This window comes from Motacilla alba, chromosome 6 (genome assembly GCF_015832195.1).
Source record: "Motacilla alba alba isolate MOTALB_02 chromosome 6, Motacilla_alba_V1.0_pri, whole genome shotgun sequence".
NCBI lineage: Eukaryota > Metazoa > Chordata > Aves > Passeriformes > Motacillidae > Motacilla > Motacilla alba.
This window is the reverse complement of record NC_052021.1, coordinates 1,214,424-1,236,264: the sequence shown is the minus strand read 5'-3', so window position 1 is coordinate 1,236,264 and position 21,841 is coordinate 1,214,424. Positions and strand designations below refer to the sequence as shown.

Below are 21,841 nucleotides of genomic sequence, written 5' to 3'. Positions count from 1 at the left end.
AGTTTCACTGCGGTTTGTATTGCAGCGAGACGGAGAGAGTTGATTTGAGCCCGCAGATTGGGAATGGCTGTTTCTGGGAGGCTCTGCTGGTGCAGGGGGTGTGTGCAGGACGGAGGGAGCTGCCGCTGCTTTCGGGGCTGCTTGCTCAGGAGGGGCTGTGCCCTCCCTCTGCTCTGCCGTCACTCCTCCTGCCCGGGGGCCTCTGCTGGCCCTGCGGGGCTCGGGGCTCCCCGCTCTCTGCTCGGTCCCTGCAGGGCTCGGGGCTCCCCGCTCTCTGCTCGGTCCCTGCAGGGCTCGGGGCTCCCCGCTCTCTGCTCGGTCCCTGCACTCCAGGCTCGGTCCCTGCACTCGGGGCTCCCCGCTCTCTGCTCGGTCCCTGCACCCGGGGCTCGGTGCCTGCACTCGGGGCTCCCCGCTCTCTGCTCGGTCCCTGCACCCGGGGCTCGGTCCCTGCACCCGGGGCTCGGTCCCTGCACCCGGGGCTCGGTGCCTGCACTCGGGGCTCCCCGCTCTCTGCTCGGTCCCTGCACCCGGAGCTCGGTCCCTGCACCCGGAGCTCGGTCCCTGCACCCGGGGCTCGGTGCCTGCACTCGGGGCTCCCCGCTCTCTGCTCGGTCCCTGCACCCGGGGCTCGGTGCCTGCACTCGGGGCTCCCCGCTCTCTGCTCGGTCCCTGCTCACGGGGCTCGGTCCCTGCACCCGGGGCTCGGTCCCTGCTCACGGGGCTCGGTCCCCGCTCTCTGCTCGGTCCCTGCTCACGGGGCTCGGTCCCCGCTCTCTGCTCGGTCCCTGCTCACGGGGCTCGGTCCCCGCTCTCTGCTCGGTCCCTGCACACGGGGCTCAGTCCCTGCACCCGGGGCTCGGTGCCTGCACTCGGCGCTCCCCGCTCTCTGCTCGGTCCCTGCACCCGGGGCTCGGTCCCTGCTCCCGGGGCTCGGTCCCTGCACCCGGGGCTCGGTCCCTGCACCCGGGGCTCGGTCCCTGCACACGGGGCTCGGTCCCTGCACACGGGGCTCGGTCCCTGCACAGCTGCCTCGGCAGCTCGGGGACTTACACAGCACAGCTGCCCTGCTGCTGTAACAATGGTCCCGATGGTTCCAGGAGAGTCATTCCCCTGCCTGAAAACGTTTGGTTTTACTCTCCTCTAATAAAGCCCTCATTCGTGTCAGACATTTCCTACAAAACTAGAGCTGCACACTCATGGCTGTGAATTTATGTTCTTAGTATGTGCCCATATAAGCACAGAGTGTTAAGGATTTTGCATTTCTGTGTTTTGAAGGAGGAAAGAACCAACCCTGTGAAGTCTAACACAAAAATAAAGCAACAACAAAATCTAGAAAAAACATCTTCAATGAGCTTTTAGGAGTGAAACAGGCCATGCCTTATGGGGAGAATGTGAGTTTGAAAGGCTCCAGCAATATGAGTTATCACACATCCCTGGATAATAGATCACACCAAAATCCTGTTTATTTAGGCTATTGCTGTTGGCAGTTAATCTCAAGCAAGGACATGCATCATACTGAGAAAGGTGAAATAGCAAAGCAGAAGGTTGTCCATACCTGCTCTCAGATCTGTAATAGCCTCAGACACAGATCCAGAGGAGATTTCTCCTCTACCCACTGTCTCTGTTAATGAAATCCTGTATGGCATTGGCAAAACATCTTGGTGCTGTAGTGTTTTTCCTAATCTCACAAATACATAAAAATTTACTCGGTACTGCTATCACTAGAAGGGTTGGAAAACAAAATTTGTGCATTGTATAAGTAAGAACAAGGTAAATCCTGACTTGAAGAGTTTTGTATTAGTTAATAGTATTTTAGAAGGTAAATATGGCTACCTGATTATCTCCTCTTTTTTTTTTTCTTTCTTTCTTTCTTTCCTGCTTCTCCTGCCCCCCATTAGATGGGTACCTGGATATTGTGCTTTCAGGAAATTTGAAGATTTCTTCAATATTAGTAGAAATAGACTTGATTTGAAAAATGTGCATCCAGCTCCTAATGTCTTCGCAGATTTCTGGGAGACATAATTTGTATTGTAGTGCTTGGGATCTGCATGTGAGTGTATAATTCAAATGCCACCAAAATAAACGTAATTTTGGCTTGTGCCTGTTTGTAATTGTGATGAATGCAGAATCTGTTGGTTAGGGAGGTCTATCCCAGCAGTTGTGTACAAAGTAATTTTCTCACTACCCTTCCCTTCTTCTCACACCTCATGTTCTTTGAAAGTCGCTATTTATCATTTTATGGCACTGGTGAGTAAGTGCTGCTGAGTCAATGCTCCATCAGTTTCCAGCTGGGCCTGTGTGAGTAATGTACTGAGATGCCAAGCAATCCAATTAAATTTGCAGAGCATTATGACTTCACTATGACTGCAGCGTGGTGCTGTCATCACGGTGCCATCCCCACAGGCTTGGATGGCAGTGAGTGCTCTGGAGTCACCCGCTCAGGCTGGCAGCGATCCCCGGTGGCCACAGGGCAGTGCTCCCTCTGCATTTTCATTGCCTTCTGCAGCAGTACCACCAATGGCTTCCACTCACATCACCTGCAACTATTTTGACAAGAAATATTGCAGAAGAATTTTTTGCTCAAGAGCATATGAAATGTTTTCTTTTACTGCAGAGGCAGTGTTTTACAAAGAAAATGACCAGTGAAATAATTATTTTTGGAAATTTCTGCAGTGGTGGTAGATAGTCTGTGCATCTGTGTATTGATCTGTATATTTAATTTTTGTTATTAAAAAAGTATGAAATCCATGTGACATGAAGGACAAAACATTCCTTACTCTGTCAAATGAAAGTTGTGGAAGTTGCAATTAGCTGTTTTTTATGCACCTTTGTTGATCTTATGATTCATTTAATGTGGTTGATTCAAATGTCACGTTTTGATTTGTAGCCTCTCATACTTTGTAGTCATCACAGCTGCTGTGGAACAGGTTAAAGAATTGAAAATAGGAATGTTGCTTATGTAAGATGGCCTGTAGTGCATAGGGTAGTTTGAACCTTTAGAGCTGTTTTGTGGGGACAGTGGCTCTGAGTTTCAGGATGGTGCTCTGAGAGAAAAGGACCTCTTTCTTTCTGCTCTTTAATCTTGTTCTAGGGTCTCCTCTGCTCTACAGCAGCTTGTGATATGGTACCAGATTAAATTACTATTACTTCTATCTTTCATTAGGCAGAAAGAGATAGAGCTGATTATTGACTTCCCTCAGCTTCCAGTGTTCCAAGATGTGCCAGAGCAACTGGGCAAAGCTCCGGGCCGTGTGGCTGTTGTTAGAGGAGCTCTGGGGGCACGCGGGGCACACCTGGGCTGGCCAGAGCAGCCACTGAGCAGCACCGGCAGCCTGCACGGCCTGGGTCACTCCTTGTCTGATCTTGCGCTGGGAGCGCTCCCAAGCTTTGGAACATTCCTGGAGGACATGCTCTGGCTCAGCTGGCTGCAGAAGGAATGTGGTTTGATTCGAGACCCCTGCACGAATCCAGCCCAAAAGTGCAAAGCTCCCAGAGACCTGGCTGAGTGCTCTGGGACACGTTGTGTGCTCAGATGGGGAGGGTGGAAATTCCCAACCATTGAAACTGTGCCTTTGGTCACATGTACTAAAATAATTTTCCCTCAGCCAGTCCAGTAGTCCACAGCCACAGTTAATGAACAATGCCTCTCAGCAGATGTAGGGTCAGCACAGATGAGAGGTGGGAAGGGACTATGTTGCTGGTAATAAACTCCATGATTCCTATGGCTCCTGGATTGCCATTGGTTTTTTCAAATGCAAATACTTTCAGTGCCTTGAGCATTTACTATGATCTGTCTGAAAGCTAGAATACCTTCTGTTAACAAGAGAGTTTAAAAGTCAGTGAATTCAGGAAAGTCATCAGTTCCCCTGCTTTCAGGTTTTATTATAACCCTGAAATTCTCTGGAGAAGTATTAAAGAATTACAGAGTGGGATATTTGGCATCCGCATTGCCTCAGGAATATTGAAAGGCTAAGGCTTGTCATTCATCATCTTGAATCACTGAGAATAAAACCAGATTTTATACTAGTATAACTTCTGGAGCAACACAGTCAAGCAAGCACCTAGGGCAAATTTCACCTTTAAGGAGTTTGGTAAATGAATGAAGTAGTGCCATAAAAACCTATTCTGACTCTTTTCCTAATTGAGGATTCACTGTAGAAGCCATAATGGTGACATTAAGCATTCTGTGTGCAAAGTGGAGTGTCTAAAGCGTGTGTCAAAAGGTCCTGCCTCACTGGAGGATGCTTTCTAGGCTCTGTAGTTAGCTCTGCTCCTTTTGCTGTAGTAATCTTCATTTGTGTTTAAAGGGGACCTCTTAGGGACTAGAGAAAGATCTGTGTTGTTGGTGATTTGTTTGATAAATCTTGTGATGGCCAAAGAACTCTGCATCTGAAATCCTAGGAGACATGCCTTAAAACTAGCTCAGTAAGCATTCCTGGTGTGATGGAAGCTCAGTTTGGCACAGATCTGCCAGAGCTTGGAGCTCCCCTAGAATGCAGAGCATGGAGCCAGAGATGCTGCTTGGGATGAGCATGAAGTTCCTCAGGAGAACCTAGGGAAGTAGGTTAGCCTAAAATCCTGCATGATTAATCCAAGTGCAAGATACTGACAGACATAGCCTGGGGGAACAACTGCTTTATCTGAGGGGGAAGACTTTTGGAATGTCACTTCGCTGAATCCGGCTTTTGACTCCTATACAAAGGGCTCTGGAATTACTTCCTACCAACTCAGGGACCGACACTGATAATTTCTAGGGGTTTCTTCAGCCTAGCAGTGTGTTGGAATGAGTTGGTACTCCTGAGATGTCTTCCTCATCTGCTGCCTGACTCCCCTGCGTTCCCTGCACACCAAAGGTGCAGCAGTTGCTGACAGAGGAGTCTCCATTCCTGCCATAGCCCCGGGCCTCTGTGCTGGTGTAGAGCCACACCAGAGCTCTCAGCAAGGCTTCTACCCAGTGTGGGGCTTTGGGATGAACAGAACATAAATATGGAGGTTCCTCTCTTTTCCTGCTTTAGCTCATTCTTGAAACTCTTGTTTCTTAACCTTCCCTGTTCTTTTGCTATTTTTGTTGTAGGACCTCATCTTCCTGCTTTAGAAATTCTTCAGTTTCTGATTTCATTGTGATAGGGTCAATATAAAGACATTTCACTGGCTTCCAGTTTAAACTAACCCGCCTTTCCTCTGGGGTTTATTTACTGAGATATACCGAATTTCCTCTTTGTCCGTAACTTTTGTATGATAAATTTCCAAGCTGTTAACTCCCTTTCTTCCATCCTAGTGATTGTCATAAACGTTGTTGTCTCCATCAGAAATTCATTTTGAATCCCTTTCTCAAATCCAGCTGAACAGCTTGATGTATTATCCAGGAGAAAGTACTTGTACATCTCATAATAATGTTAACAAATCTCTTTCTTTACTGAAAATTATTCAATTGATGTGTTTAGAATCAAGTTCACCTTCTTCCAAGCCATACTGCATTACTCCTTCCTACTAAGGTTGGAATTGATGAATACATTCATATTTTTCTTTCCCTGCTGTTATCTCTGGTGAATAAGCCCATTGTTTATGGAAAAATTGTTTCTAAATGCATAACTGTATTATTTCCCATCAATTTTAATATTTTTCTTTCTACTGCACTGTTTTGCGACATCTCCCTCTTTCAGCATAATAGTTCAGTACCCCTGTGTTGATGATACTGCATAACTTTGTGTATCATCAAAGTTCATTACTATAAATTTACCTTTTTTGTTAAATTACTCTGCTCATTAATGACCTTACAATCTCTCACCAGACCTTTGCTTTTTTATTCAAACACTGATATTTTGCTTATTTTTAAACTTTGTCTTAAAAGTTTATCCACCATAGAATTCTCATTGCTAATTGCCATCCCTTCATCAAGACTAGCAGGTTTTTTTAGTTTCTTGGTTTATCAAAGTGGTGTGTCTTTGAGGGGAAGAAGTTTCAGAGGTGGAATGTAGAACTGATGAGTGAGTAGCAGTCCTTCACAGGCAGGAGGGTCAGAAAAGGATGTTAATTGTGGCACATGACAAGGCAGCAGTGTTGTCAGAGCGAGCTGATAACATGGTCAGTTGGATAGACTCAGGTGAGGTTTCAGAAGTTGTAGATGCATATGCTATGAGTTTGTGCAAGGGTAGTAATACAGCCCCTTGGAAAGGGAATCAGCTGACACACAGGGAATGTACTTTTCATACAAAACTGATTTCCATTTTCTTTGATTCAGGAGCCAGCATTGCATCTTTAGATTAATTGATGAAGTTTGGTGATGAATACTGCTTTGGCAATTGTACTTTGCTAAATCCTTCACCCTCAACTGATACCTCCTGTAGGAAATCAAACTGAAAATACATTATTTGTCCTAAAGTGGCAGAATTCAGGAATCAGAGCTGCTTCTTTTCTTGAAAAATGCAATGAATTTGTTGCTGCTGACTGACACTGCTCTCTTGCCTTTGATGCTGTAATGTTAAACCATGTCTGAGAGCTATAACTGCATTCAGTGTGAAAATGATGACTCTTTTAGACTCTAAGTATTTAAGTAATTAGAAGTAGTTGGATTATAACTATTAACATAGCATCAAGAGGTGATGCTTTTTTTATGCCTGAAGCTGCCTCAGTCTGGAAGCTCATGCAGTCCTCAGGCAAATCACACCAAGTGGCAATGAGCTGAACCTGCTGCTTTTTGTCTTCTGCTCTTCCTATTCTTACACAGGTGGTGAGAAACACCCATATTGGAAGTCTGAGCTTATTCCACAGCATTTGTTACAAAAATGAGTGAATAAAGTGTAAATCTGATTACTTTTATTAAATAGAGCCAGTGCAGTTTAGATGTGAATAGGATAGTAAGAATCTGAAAGAAAATTACAAATACTGTAATTTATCCTTTTAGAAGTTCACTTTAAATGAACTTCAGTGGGAACACAGACAAGCTGTATAACATTTTGACATATCAAACCTATCCTTCCTCTGTAACTATTGTGACATTAGTGAGGAATGTGTCATAAGGCTGAGCTTTTAACACATTGTCGTGTGCTAAATGAATCCTGGCTGGCTTAGCCATTCCCTTATTCCCCTGGTTTCTGTGTCTCCCACGTGACTTCCAGCAGCTGGGGGAGAAGGCAGTGCACTAAGAATGCATGGAGAGGATGAGTAAAGGTAATTTTCAAATACTCCTGATGAGTTCCTTGGCTTGTCAGCTACTTCCATTAGGCAGAAATGTGGTGAGTTCCAATTTGTGCCTCCAAAAAATGCTGAAAAGTGTCTGCTGATGCATTATTAAATCTGTAGGGCCAAATTTTCTGCCAGTATAAAAATTCCACTGATGACATTTAGAGCATCCAAAGATTTGGCCCATTATTAGAGAGTTCATTAGGATTAATTCCTCATATTGGTACTGTAATTTATTTGGGAGACTAAGACACCCAATTGCAATATTTTATTATAAGAAAATGCTGGTAGATGCCTATTCAATCACTGAATTATTTTAAAATCACTGAAGACTAGTGATTGCTATGTGAGAGAAGCATTGGGTGAGAAGACAGAGGAGTGAGTGGTAAAACCCAGTCAGGAACCTGAAGTAGGTAGTACTCACCAATGCTTTCAGTGTCTGATGTTCTCAGGCCATAAAGAAGACAGACCAGTGGGAGTGTAAAGTACTAATGGATGACTGCCCTAATCCAGACAGCTTTCTAAACACCCGAAACAGAGCAGTGCTAAAACTTGTGGCATGCTGGATAAAATGGATGACTTTGAAAATTATGCTAATTCTGCTTACAGTATAGCAAGTAAAGTGCTTTACCTGGTATTTGCTTTAGGCAGCAAAGACTTTCTGTCTTTTGAGCTTGTAGCATTTCTGCCTCACATTTTTTTGCATTCAGTAGGGTTACACTGCACTTACTTTGCAGTGGTCAAGGAAAGAATAACTCTAAATGCAAGTAACTGTTTTGGGAAGGGAAAAAAGCCATTACAGAAACTGCATTATTTTTTAATCATCGCTTAATCTTAGAGTTTGCTGCAAGGACTTGCTTGGCTCTAGTCAGAGATTATTTACTGGAGAGCTGGGCTGTGGAATTATCTGGTAAAGACAGAGAGCAGCACCTCTTTATCTGTCTCTTGCTGCATTCATAAATTGAACACCTTTTAAACCTGTGATTGTCAGCAAGGCACTGATTGCTTTAACTGCAGGCAGACTGGGCTGAGAACAGTGGATTCTTCCCTTTAGTGAGTCTCCAAGTGTAAAGGTTGCTTCAGCTGTTGAAACATCCTCAGTTTCAGGTGCTCTTTGAGAGGGAGAAAAAGCAGTGTTGCCAAATGGTACTTTCTGGACTAAATGAACAGAGAGGTTTAATCAGAGTTAATGCTCCTGACATGCACATCCTCCTGCTGGCCCTATGGTTTACTGCCTGTGAAAGGTGCTAACCAAAGTCTGGCAGCTCTACTGGGGCTGAAATAGTTTCCTGTCATTTTCTTCCATTTTAACTTTCCTAGGTCGGCAGCAGTCTTAAGAAACATCATTAATAGTAAGAATTTATTCATGAATGGTGAAACATGTAGGATCCGCTGGAGAAGCACTCTTGAAAAGCACATGCCACAGCATCAGATGTTGGGGCACCTGAGTGTTCCCAGAGCTTTATGGGGATGTGCGAACGAGACCTGCCTGGCCTTGTTCATTAGTATCAATGCCTGAGTTTCCTAAAGAATATGGTTTATATCCACATTTGCACCAAAGCTGTGCTTCTGCTAGAGTTAGGCTTCAGTGCTGAGGCTTTTAAACTCCCACTTCAAAGGTGGCATTATTGCCAATAAGCTGGTTTTGTGTTTAATGATTGCTATGACGTACTGTGCTATACCTGAAATCCTGAAATTTAGCCATAAAATCTCAACTAACTGCTCAAAGAAAGCAGCAGTACAGGGGACTGTTTTTAGTCAATTATCCTGAGCAGTGAACAATTTGCTAGAATTGACGCATTTCCTTTTTAACACCATTGCCTGGGTTTACAAAGGGTCAGAAAACCTGGGGGTTTCTGAGTTTTGTCCAGTGCAGAAGCCAGGAAGCCTGGCTCCTGTCACCCGCCTCTGCCAATGGCTTGGTCATCTCTGGGACTCCCCTTTCTGGGACTCAGGCTGCTCATCTCTCGATTGCAATGTGAACACTGACCTTTGGACAGGGCTGTTTGATTTACTATCAGCTGGGGGTTGGTGCCAGTCATTAGTTATTCATGCCCAACCACATCTTTATAAAACTGCTCTGGAGCTTAGTACTGACAGGGGGTTTGGGGCTGATGTATTCTAATGCACTGAGACCCCAAAGCTGATGTGGACAGCACATGGGGAATGGCCAGGAACAGAATGTGAACATTGCTGTGGAAGAGGCACAGCAGAAGGGCAGGAAGTGCTGAGCTGGTTCTGCTGCTCCAATAAAACAAAGAGCCAGCTGGAATGAGAGCAACTGGGAAAATATCCCAAGTGCAGGTGTATCCAAGATGTGATGTAGGACAGTGGTGCTTGGACCCAGGCTGTCAGTGGCCAAGGGTGATGCCAAGGGAGTATGTGAGTTGTGTTCTTTGTCTTGCAGCACGGGGAACACCCTGGCAGGGCAGGTTATGTGGATCTCCAGTGTGAGCTGTGGTAGGCTCATGTGACAGACACAAAAATGTCTCTTCTGGCAAGACAAGCTGCATGGGAAGGAGTGCCTGGCAACTCAGGCCTCCCTCTAAAGCATTTTGAGGGCTTGCACTGGATACATACTGAATACTGGTGAACATAAAAGGTGAATGGGTACTTTACCATTTTATAAGCAACATTTTGCTTTTTTTTCCTGATAGAAATAAAACTTACGCTTGCCTGTGACAGTTGAGAATTAAGCTGTTCCTCACCTTTTCTGCAGTCTTTTTAAGCTGTGTTGCTGCTTGGTTTAAAATATATTTGATTTTTCTTGCCTGTGAAAACAAGCACAAGTGAAGAAAAAAGCTTGCTAGGAATAAATTGGCCCCTCTTTCTATGCAGTGTTAAGATGAATAGAAAGGTTTTCTTAACCTTGTGCTCTTGAGAAGTGTTTTTAGCCTTTAACTTCTCCTGATTCTATGTGTCTCTATTTTCTTACATTACTTTTCTCATGTCACCCCTAAAATTGTCAAGTCAAAATCAATGTTAAATTGAAGAATTGCATCTGCTGAAGACAGAACTTCACATGTCTTTCGTGCACAGTGAAAATACTTGTGGAAATTGCTTTCTCTGGCCTTAAACCATTTTTCATTTTTAGAGATGGTATGGAAGAACTTAATCCAAATGTGATTCTCAGCTTCAGTTTTTCCAGAGTATTCTTCCCAACATCAATCATGGTGTGTAAAGTGGCCTGGCACAATTCTTAATGGGCCATGTGTGACAGTGTTCATTTTTCTTTGGAAAAAGGAAATGCAAAGTGAAGTTAAGAATCAAGTTATAAAATTCATAGGAAGGATTGAGTTGCTTATGATTTCCATTACTCCAGTGCTGGGAGAACACCAGCTCAGTAAAATATCTTATTATTCTAAATGCAGCAGAGAAAAGAATTTTCTGGGGTGCCTTTTCCTTTGATTCTTATATGAAGCTCTGGCAATTTTTCAGAAATGGTCAAAAGTCATGAACAGGACTGTCCAAAATCAGAGTATAAGGCTTGGAAAATGGAGAGGAGGATATTTAAAGTAATTAAATGTATTTAAAAGTTATTTTTATTTTTCACCTCAATTTTGGAGTCTTCAGTGTCTGCTCATTTCAAATATTCAGACTTTTCCTCACAGCCAAGAGAGCAAGATTGGATTATTTTTTATGTACTAACATATAATTCAATTTTCTCACCATTGTGTGCTGGGAAAACATGCCCACAACAAAATCTCAGGAGATGGGAGGCTTGCATCTGTTTTTACAAAGGTGACAGGGATTTCTGAAAAATTTATAATAGTCCTGCTTAGGAGAAAGTCAGTTTGGATACTCCCTAGTTATGGAAAGGAAATACATTGTGTTGGGCTTGGGCATCCCTGTTAGGATGTGAACACACTGGAGAAATAAAGAGGCCTAGATGATAATTCTTCTGAGGAGGGATTGAAAGAGTTGGACTTGCTAAGTCTAGAAGCCATAACATGAAAAGTGAAGAAAACAGTTTTTCAGCACTGTTGAACTTCCTCAGTGCCTTCAGAAGATGATGTATCCTAGCAGTTCAGATTTAACCCTTGAAGTCAAAGTGCCAGGCTTAAAGTCTAAAACCAAAATCTGAGGCACTTTGCAGCCTTATGAGGTGAGGTAAGAAAAAACATTCTGGATTTTGTTGTTTTCTTTTTAGTATTCTGTTCTTGAGATGCATATGACCACATTTTGAGGTTGTGACAGACAAATATCTTTAACTAAAGGTCCTTAGTCTTTGGGCAAACCCTTGATTTTCTCATGGTGTATTCCAGAGTAATGAATGAGAGTTTGGGCACACAGGGTGGGTGTCAAGATAGCTCAAGGATGCTGATGTAGTTTTCTAAACTCCAATGAACCTGCTGACACTGCTGCATAGAATGTCACTCAATATTATTTCACTTACACAAGATCAAACCCAAAGGGCTCAAGCATTCTACTGTGGCTGTGACAGAATTAACAGAGGGAAGCTGCTTCCTGCAAAGACTAACAGATACAGACCATCAAAAGATGAAGCTATGAAAGAAATTTCAGTGGAGTTTTGTCTGTTTTGTCTACAGATATCTCAGGCGTTGCTTTAATTACTTCTTGGAGTTTAAATCACTGATCTTCATCTTGTTCAGCAGCAGAGCTCCCCTTACATCAAGAAAACTACCTTAATTCAAACTTGCTGAGAATATTTAAACTTGCTGTGAATTGTTGGAAAGAGTCAGAAATAGTTCTTATTCTAAAGTTGCTTTTGATGAAAGTCTCTTTTGTCTGGGCAGTTCCCCACCTGATGTGTTACAGTACCTTCAACATAAGTTGTGTTTCTTGACTGGTTTTTTTTCCCACCAGGGCGTGCAGAGGTAATGATGTCCATGGGGAAGAAAGGAGTGGAGAGATGCAGCAGCATAGTGCTACAGATCTGAATTTAGGCCTGGATCCAGCTTTGCTGGTGCTGCAGGTGGTGTAATGCATCAGCACAGCTTCTGTCTGATGTGATCTGAAATACATGTTTGGGGATGGGGATCCTGAAACACAGCCAGCCGCTCTTCCATCGCTGGGAGTTTCGCCCCAGGTGCTTTGTGTACTGCCTACAGGTCATCTGCAGGAACAATTTCTCTCACAAACATCTTCAGAATCAGTTTCTGACAATTGGCTCGAGTCAATACAGTCTCACTGAGGGAAGAACTGCAATACTTTAAAGTGACTCATGCACTGTAATTTAGAGGGTGGCTGCCTACAGTTTCCAGGTGCCATCAATCTCCTTGGTAAGATAATTTCCTGCCTTCATGCGTACGGAGGAGGAAAGGCTACACCATGAATTTCTGATGATGGGGATAATCCTTAGCCTTTAGATAGTGTTTTTAGCCTTCAAGCAGTTTACAAGTGAGCCTTAATGTTCATCATATCCTTCAATGTCGTTAAATGTTAATATTCCCTTTTTATAGACGGGGAAGTTGAAGGAAAGGAGTTAGCTAACTTTCTCAGGACTTTGGAAAGCGTCATGGGAGTACATTTCAAGCCTGTGCCCACATTACATGTCCCTTCTTTCCCTCCAAGGCTCCTGTGTTTGTGCCAGTTTCCTGTGTAAAGGCCTTTACCAGCACTGGACAGGACGCAGTGTCAGCCACAGGGGATGCTGACTTACAGTAAGCAAATGACTGCTCTGGGACATTTTTGAGAAATTTGTCAGCTAAGAGTTTGATAACTTATGAGAAATCTTCCTAAATGGTGCTTAATGTAAACATGAGCTGTTGAAGTGGCTCTAAGAGACGTCAAGTGGTTCTCTGAGAGACACAAAATCTTCAAAAAGCTTTCAGCCACCAGCATCCAGTAGTGTGATCATGTGGGTGGAATCCTACTTGATTCAATGCTGTTGGTTTTTTCCATTCACTTCAGTGAACTTTAATGAAAATCTTGGAGGTAGCACTTGTCCATTTTTTATTTTAAAGTACATATTTATTTTATTTCTGTCTGTGTCTGCCATAGCTTCTAGCTTTCATATATCCTGAAACAAAAATACAACTGAAGGCTACAGATGCAGGAGGTTTCTTTTGAAGCAGTGGGGAGTCTGCATGAGGAATCTTCACAGGAGTTGAAAAGATTGATATTTGTTTAGAAAACCCTGGTGTCTATCAGAAATATGTTTTATTCATGGAAGACAACTCATAAAAGGTCAGAAAAATAGGGGAAAGCTTATTTACTCCATTCAGTTGAACAGAACATTGGCACTGTGGAATGGAAGTACCATCTAATTAGATGACCCTTTTTTAATGTGTTGATTTAAAAGTTATATTTTAGTCAGCATATTTCTTTAAAAAAATGTTCTCATTAACCTCTTTGTTCAATGTAAAAAAAATTATAAATATGTTTTTAAAATTGGGAAATATTGAATAATATTTTAATTTTTTTCACTTTTAGCCTCCTTCCAGCCAACTTCTGAAAATTTCAGGGATCTAAAAAAGAGTAAAATTATTTTTGCAACTCAATTTTTTGATAAATTTAGTTTAATTTAATTTCTAAGTGCTTTAATGGCAAGCATTGTAAAAATTTAAAGTTTTTAAATTTCATGTTCATTTGCCTATCCTGTAGAACTTACAGTTTTAATGACACAAACTGTGCCACCTTCTATCTTGCCAAAGTAAAAATCAGATAAAAGACAGGGGTCAGAATAGGCCAGAACAGGCGAAAACAGTTTAACCAGGTTTTAAACTGCTTAAAAGGGACAGGAGAGGAGACAAGTGGACACGGAAGGATCATTACTGAAGTGTGTGTGGAGAAGAAAGCCTTACCAGATGTTTGGTGTTTATGGGAATGTTCATACAGGCGCTCTCTCAAATTCCGTTCACAGAATTCATAGGACTTTTGTATTTTTAAGAGCTTTGCATTCCACTAAATTAGGCCAAAATAGGCTACTTGGCTAAAAACCAATGAGAAAGGAGACAAATGGACATTTGCACACAGACATGCTTGGAAAAGCATGATTTCCAACGGAAATGAGGCTTAAGAGATGGACTACAAGTAGCAGTAACCTTCAGAGCCCAAACACAGCTCTGCCCCTCTAAATGATCTTCCCTTCCCCCTCCTTTTTGGAAGCATTACAGGAGATGTGATAAGTAAATACAAGCTTAATATAGCTGTTTACTAAAGCTCTTGGGGAAAGTCTGGCAAAATATGCTTTCATAAATAAACCAGAGCTAATTAAGAACCACTTGAAAAGCTAGCACAGGGGAAGGATGCAAGAAAATTACCATGTAACGTGTGTGTGGTTAGCAGAAGCATAATTCCAGCTGAGACCAGACAGAAAGCTGACTGGGAGCTGGATTTATCCATTCTTTCTCGTCTTGGGTAGTATCCTATTAAACAAATCATGCCATTAAATTTGATTGAATTACCTGACAATAATAATGGCAGCAGAATAAGACATTTCCTAAGTAACCTGCGGCTAAAAGTTTGATAAATGTCTGATAAAGTTAGAAAGAGGGCTGGTGTGTAATTACAAGGAAGATCAATCTTAATGCATGTGTTTATTTTCCAAGTCCGGAGCAATGAATTGTATGCAAAATAGAAGGGGATCGTGGTTCCCTGTAATTTACTGGGAAATGTTGTATCTTTCCTCAACTGGGATTCCTGGGGCACAGTTAGTGAAGGAAGGCAAACCTGTCTGCAGAGTCAGTGAGTGGGTGTGCACTCTGCCAAGGGGTGTTCACACAAAGATGGCAGCTCTTGGTGCTGGTCACATCTGCGGTGGGATTGGCTCTGGGAAGGCACTGTGGTGGGATTCAGTCCCTGAGAGGGGCACAGCCCTTGGGAAGGTGTGTAAGCACTGTGTGTGTGTGTGAGCACTGTGTGTGTCTGTGAGCACTGTCTGTGAGCTCTGTGTGTGTATGAGCACTGTGTGTGAGCTTTGTGTGTGTGTGTGTGAGCACTGTGTGTGTGTGTGTGAGCACTGTGTGTGTGTATGAGCTCTGTGTGTGTGTAAGCACTGTGTGTGAGCACTGTGTGTGTGTGTGAGCTCTGTGTGTGTGTGAGCTCTGTGTGTGTATGAGCTCTGTGTGTGTGTGAGCACTGTGTGTGTGTGAGCACTGTGTGTGTGTATGAGCTCTGTGTGTGTGTAAGCACTGTGTATGTGTGTGAGCACTGTGTGTGTATGAGCACTGTGTGTGAGCACTGTGTGTGTGTGTGAGCTCTGTGTGTGTGTGAGCACTGTGTGTGTGTGAGCACTGTGTGTGAGCTCTGTGTGTGTGTGAGCTCTGTGTTTGTGAGCTCTGTGTGTGTGTGTGTGAGCTCTGTGTGTATGAGCTCTGTGTGTGTGTAAGCACTGTGTGTGTGTGAGCTCTGTGTGTGTATGAGCTCTGTGTGTGAGCTCTGTGTGTGTGTGTGAGCTCTGTGTTTGTGAGCTCTGTGTGTGTGTGTGTGAGCTCTGTGTGTGTGAGCTCTGTGTGTGTGTAAGCACTGTGTGTGTGTGAGCTCTGTGAGCTCTGTGTGTGTATGAGCACTGTGTGTGAGCTCTGTGTGTGTGTGAGCACTGTGTGTGTGAGCTTTGTGTGTGTGTGAGCTCTGTGTGTGTGTGTGAGCTCTGTGTGTGTGTGTGAGCACTGTGTGTGTGTGTGTGAGCTCTGTGTGTGTGTGTGAGCACTGTGTGTGTGTGTGTGAGCACTGTGTGTGTGTGTGTGAGCTCTGTGTGTGTGTGTGTGAGCTCTGTGTGTGTGTGAGCACTGTGTGTGTGTGAGCACTGTGTGTGTGTGTGAGCTCTGTGTGTGTGTGTGTGAGCTCTGTGTGTGTGTGTGAGCTCTGTGTGTGTGAGCACTGTGTGTGTGTGAGCTCTGTGTGTGTGTGTGTGTGAGCTCTGTGTGTGTGTGTGAGCACTGTGTGTGTGTGTGTGAGCTCTGTGTGTGTGTGAGCACTGTGTGTGTGTGTGAGCTCTGTGTGTGTGTGAGCTCTGTGTGTGTGTGTGAGCACTGTGTGTGTGTGTGTGAGCTCTGTGTGTGTGTGAGCTCTGTGTGTGTGTGTGTGAGCTCTGTGTGTGTGTGAGCTCTGTGTGTGTGTGAGCACTGTGTGTGTGTGTGAGCACTGTGTGTGTGTGAGCACTGTGTATGTGTGAGCACTGTGTGTGTGTGTGAGCACTGTGTGTGTGTGAGCTCTGTGTGTGTATAAGCACTGTGTGTGTGAGCTCTGTGTGTGTGAGCTCTGTGTGTGTGTGTGAGCTCTGTGTGTGTGTGTGTGAGCACTGTGTGTGTGTGAGCTCTGTGTGTGTGTGTGTGAGCTCTGTGTGTGTATAAGCACTGTGTGTGTGAGCACTGTGTGTGTGTGCACCCAGTGTGAGCACTGGTGTGTTTCGTGTGAGCGCAGCATGTTGAGGCTTGGGGTAAATGTGCCTGTCACAAGCATGAAGTGGTTTCAATATTCTTCTAAATTGCATTTGGGGAGAAGAGAACACCTTTGGAGGCTGTAGAGAAGTTTTGTTTGGGGCTTTCAGTGTTGGAAGGTCTGAGGGTATGTCAGACACAGGGGAAAGGTTCTCTGGACATTGTGTCTCTGCTGTTCTCTTTCTGTGTACATTCCATACTCATGGAACACTCCTGGCTGACAGTGCTTGGTTTTCTGGCCTGGATGATGTGTGCCATCAGTCTGGCTCAGATCTGCTCACAGATTGCCTTAATGTGGTCTCAGTGCTGCAAGACCTGTTATCATACCTGTCATATCTGTCTCTCTCACCTGTTGGGAGAAGACTCTGAGAACATCTGGAAACAAAAGTGAAGAGCTACAGACACTTTGTCTCTTGCAGAAAACCTTTGCTGTGCTGTGCAAACACCTCATTTGTCAGTCCCCTTTGGTACAGGGGCACACAGCGATTCCCTCCACCTGCAGTGACAAAATCCCTCATGGTGGGGCTGGCTTTGCCTCCCCATGGGGGTGCATTACTCTTCCCCAGCTTGCATCTAGCAGGCTTCTAAGCAGAGGGGAATCACAAAGCTTGCAGCATATTTCTTACTGGAACTGTCCACTGAGACATTGCAAAGCTCGAGCTGCTGGTCAGGTCCAGGGTTTTGATCCAAGAGCTGCTCTGGCATGTATTTAGGTGTGCTGCTGCTGCTGCTTTAATGTGCTTTATTCAGGCCTGGCCTGGCTGCTCTGTGGACTGTGCTCTGGGTGGGAAGGCTGCACAGACACAGTGCCCTTCTGTGCGACGTGAGCTTTCCAGTGGCAGCTCCTCCTGGAGACTGGGCAGTCTCAGCAGCAGCTGAGCTGGGATTAGCCAGGCCTACCCTTTCTCCTGGTTTAGGTACAGGAGAGAGACCTGCAGGACAGACAAAGGTCAGTTCTTTGCTTCAGTTTATTTCCTCTATTACATGGAATGGAGTTTGGTTGTAGCAAGACCTACGGCAGTTGGCTTGTGAAGTGAGAATTTAGGTAAGGATCAGGAAGCAGAACTATTCAGTCATTGTAAATAAGACATTTGTCACAGTTTTAGTGCCTCATGATAGGGGCAAATGGAGAACTGGAGTTTCTTCTTGATACAGGAGAACTCCCAAATTACCTGCCTTATTTGCATAATTGTCCAGGCAAAGAACAGCTATTAGGCATTGCAGGATCTACATACATGTATTACAACAAAGGCTGTTCTTCTCAGAGCATTTTTTACCACTTTGGCCTCTGGAAGAGCAACATAGAATGCTGCTGGAATGACCTAAGAACTGTCAAAGTCCCATGGATGAGGTGGGCTGTCCTGTCCATGTGCTACAGGGCCATGTTTGATTCAGACAAATCCTGTCTGTTCACATTTCCTTTAATCACACAGACTTGTATAATAAGTCTCCTGTTCTGGAAATCCATCTGTATTTTCTTTCACAGTTTCGATATTTCTAATCATATTTTATATTCATGTTCTGCAGCTTTTGAATTCCAAAGTACTGTCAACTTCCATGATTTCACCCGGACTGCCTAGGTGGCATTTCCAACCAGCTGGTAGCAGAAACAGTACATGGCACAAGGGAGGAAAACTAAACTCATATAATCTGTTGCCTTTACACAATCTGCTTGCTGAATTAATTTCACTGGCAGCAGGTGGAAGGAAGGTGAGAACATCAGAAAGGTTTTAGTAAATGTGGCAATCTTTAACTCCATTTTCATTGGAAGGATCAAGTTTTGAATCTGCCCATTATGTCTGGAGCCTGTGCTGTATGTTGGGGATGTGAGAGGCAAGTCTGGTTCCATTTGCTCTTGGGATTTGAGGGGCAGACATGCTAAAAAGGCAAGGTTATTGTAAGTTTTAGTCCCTTAATGGAAAGGTTGTTCCGTACCTCAGAACTCCCTGATGAGATGGCCAATTTTTTGGTTTTTTTAGCTTTAACACATCAGCTATCAAAGTGGACTCCAGAACTCAGTGCCATGCACATCACTTGTCCTAAATGTTATCCTTTTGTAGCCTCTAGAAGCTAAATACCTTCTAACTATATGTATTTATGCATGACAAAAGGTCACAGTCATCTCTAAACAACTCTGCATGCCTTAAACACTTGGAACTGTGTCACTGCTGCCCAAGTCCATGCCACACCAGCAGCCTCCTAACTGAGCTGCCTTGAAATACACCTCTGCCATTTCTGTAGAGAAGGATGTGCCTTGAAAAGCTGAATTTATTCCCAGTTTCAGGGACACGCATGGAATTGAGAATCCGTGTTATCCCTTCACCATGTTTCCTTACCCTGCAATGAGCCGACAGACTTGATTTATCCTGAAAGGTGCTTGAGCCTGGCCTGTTGTAATTAGCCTTAGGTAGATTTTAAATGAGCTCCATGACATCATATCTGGCTACTTCTGTTTTTCCTGTATTTCTGAGGCATCTTTATTACTCATTGTGCTGAATCTGCGATTTGTAGTTTTCTATATTTAGTAGTTTAGAATCTCTCTTTACTGGAATAAGTGTTGATTGCACTGTTTGATCCAGGGGAGAGAAACTTCTAGGGCAATGTTGTCATTCCTTGGTCCTGGATCCTCATTGTTCATCTGCTAATCTGCTGGCAGTCCTCCACCTTCCTCTGTATGTATCATTTGTACAGCAAACTGTTTTGTGTCACATGCAAATCTTTTTTTTTAAGCCTAGTTTTCTACTTACACTGACAAATTTGTAATCCATTGCATTGCTTTAGCCTAAGACCACTTCATATTTTTGATAGCCTAATGTCGGAAGTAATAAAGTTGCGTAGAACCTCGGATAAATTGTGGGGTTTATTTGTGGCTGGTAAGAAGCTTATGTATTCTCTGCCAACATCTGGCAGCTTGGAAGCTTGGGTGGAACTGAGTGGAAGCTGCTCTGAGCTGCAGACTGTGGTTGCTCCAGTGCCCAGCAGTGTGCTTGTACCCAGGGGTCTTTCTACACACCAGCCTGTCTTCCCTGGGGAGGGGAGGCACTGAAGGCTGTTCTGGGAGAGAAGGCTGAAGAGAAAACTGCAGATGGAGTTTGAAGAAGTACTTTTTGTCACCCAGCCTAATCTTGATGACAAATAACTGGATTTTTCCCCCTGTTGTTCATTCCCTGCCCCCCGCCCCAGTTTATTAGTGATAATGTTGACTATTACTCCTTTTGCCACAGATTTTTGTCAAGTGGGGGATTGTTGTGTAGTTTCTGTCAGTCTTTTCTAAATGCAACTGATTCAACACATCATAGGTAATTTAAAAATAATATTTATTCTAATATTCTTTTCTCTAGATTATTTTACCTTTTTCTTTCTTTTCCGTAAAATGCAGTATCTGCAACTGACTGCAGTGTGTTAGCTCACAACAGTTGAGTGAAATAATTCTGCCAGACCTCCTGTGCTTTATATAAAATATCCTGGAGCCAATATTAATTGCTTATCCAACTTGAAGGTAACTCTGGTCTCTGTTCTTTCCTCCCCCAATTCCATTTTTAATGTAATCATTCCCATCAGCATTATTTTCAGGTTTTCTTGATTTTTCCCCTCCTAAATGTAAGTGTGCCAGGCTAATTAGAATGGTGGGGCAGAATTTTAAAGATGCTCCCATTCATCCACAGTTCTACTGAAATGTAATTAAGTAACAAAGATTACAATGTCTCATGCATATAAATTTTAAAGACCCGTATCCATAATAGTCATGCACTATGGATTAGGTAGTTTTAATATCTCTAACCCTTATTCTGACCTGTTCTGAGATATTTTTTAAATCCTTCAGGGTGATTTATTAGAGGGGGATCATAGAATTTCCGAGATATTTGTTTTGGGAATCAACTTCTCAGAGGGTTGTTTCCTTTGTTAATCACAGCCACTCTCTCCTTTGCCTGCTGCCTTCCCTGGTGCTCTGGGAAACACAGGGAGAGGGACTAATAGCCTCTGGCAGTGAAACAAAGCTCAGGCATTGTCCAATTCCCATGGCAAAACACTGGCAAGTCTTTTATTAACTTTCATGGAAGGTATTTCGGAGCGAGACCAGTTTTGCCCATTAAATAGCAGGAAGACTTTCTTTAGGCTTGCAGCTTGAGCTATGTCCTGTATTAGATTTCACCCAGCATTCCCACTGAAGGCAGTTCTATTTATTGTAGCATGCTACGAGCTCGGGGATTTTTTCTGTCTGACAATTTTTTCTGGTTGATGGTTAATCAGCATATTAGCAATAAATGCCTCTTAACTTTATGCTGCCTTGCACTGCTGAAACTTAGTATTATTTTAAAATTAAGGAATCTTATTTCTTTTTGTATAAACCAAAGGCCTGCTCGCATGGTAAATCCAAACCACTTTGCAGACATGTTTCTGAAGTTCACCGTGCTTGCCTTTGCCTCGTGCTGGTGTGAGGATGGTGTGGCCTTTGGGCAGCAGGGTGAGCGTGTGCTTGCCCTCCATGCAGATAGGTGCTGCTGCTCTGCTCTCATCTCTGCACGGGGAGATTACACTGTGGCTCATTTACTTCCTAATTGGGTAAATATGACAGCACAGAATTTTGACTGTGCCCATGTTTGCTCCTTTGTGTGGTTATCCAGCCCTTGGCAGCAGCACAGTCAATTCCAGGCTCCCAGGGGGGCCTTTAGCTGCTGAGAGCTCTGCTGGGGAATGCAGTGTTTACAGGCAGTCTAGGGCTTCTCATCCAGCCTTCTCAGAAGCTCTGGGCTTCTGTGAAGCTTAAGATTTGTAAGAATCCTACCTAAGCTGCTTTTTGGCAGAGGTTAATGGAATTAACTGTTCTGCTTTATTTTTGTAAATTAGGCCTCTATACATTCTCATTTGCAAAGCTGTTTCCCTGCTTTTCTCTTCATTTCCCACTGAAGAAAACAATGGCTTTGTCCTCAGAGAGAAGGAACAAATGAATTTTTCACTCATCTTACTCCAGTTGTCTCTTTAAACTCAAGAGACATTTAAAAAGTTCTATAAACATACTGCTAGGGTGTTCCCTGCTCCATGTTAACCCGCGTAATGAAATGTTGCAGCAAATACATGTTGACTGTGGTAAATTACATAAAAAAACCAGGAAGAAATTATCTTTTCATTTTTCATCAAGTGTAAAAGACACTCTGGGATAAAGTGAGTCTCACATTGAAAAGGCAGAGAGTTCTAACTTTAATTAATGGCTAAGTAATCGTGTTAAATGAAGATCAGTCAGCTCAGTGCAAGCTACTTTTGAATAGAACTTGGTTGTTGTAGATCACTTCTGTCTATGCTGTCAGGCAGAT

General features: G+C 43.6%; 2 protein-coding genes across 12 annotated transcripts in view; one reads left to right on the top strand and one right to left on the bottom strand.

The window, feature by feature from the left end:
* Nucleotides 1-21,841, top strand: part of CTNNA3 (catenin alpha 3) — a 421,074-nt gene that overhangs the window by 138,207 nt on the left and 261,026 nt on the right. The gene's annotated exons all lie outside the window — the stretch shown is intronic.
* LRRTM3 (leucine rich repeat transmembrane neuronal 3) overlaps nt 1-21,841 on the bottom strand; it is an 87,530-nt gene that overhangs the window by 26,978 nt on the left and 38,711 nt on the right. The window contains exon 3 of one of the 4 annotated variants that reach the window (XM_038140217.1): nt 1,030-9,956. The exons of the other annotated variants lie outside the window; for them this stretch is intronic. The gene's annotated coding sequence lies outside the window, so the exon portion shown is untranslated. Of the gene's footprint in view, nt 1-1,029; nt 9,957-21,841 lie in introns of those variants that run through there. 4 annotated transcript variants of the gene reach the window in all.